Here is a 242-nt window from a genome sequence, read left to right as displayed (position 1 = left end):
ATTGATTATTCACAGATTTTGTTATTAATTATTCACAACGTAGGTCCAAGTTTTCTTGTCTTCTTCCCCGTTTGCCTGAGTGTGTCAGAGTGCGCCGAGCTGATATCAGGCCACTTTTGTGTTTCTTAGCAGAGAGACCTCCTTAAATGATCATGTGTGACAACTTCACCGTTTATTTAGATTTATTTTAATAGTTTAAATATATTTCAGCAAAACTTCTGCTGTGTGATGATTTCAGGAAT

This window comes from Pundamilia nyererei, unplaced genomic scaffold (assembly GCF_000239375.1).
Source record: "Pundamilia nyererei isolate P.nyererei 1_Seehausen unplaced genomic scaffold, PunNye1.0 scaffold00015, whole genome shotgun sequence".
Lineage (NCBI taxonomy): Eukaryota > Metazoa > Chordata > Actinopteri > Cichliformes > Cichlidae > Pundamilia > Pundamilia nyererei.
This window is presented reverse-complemented; position numbering follows the sequence as displayed.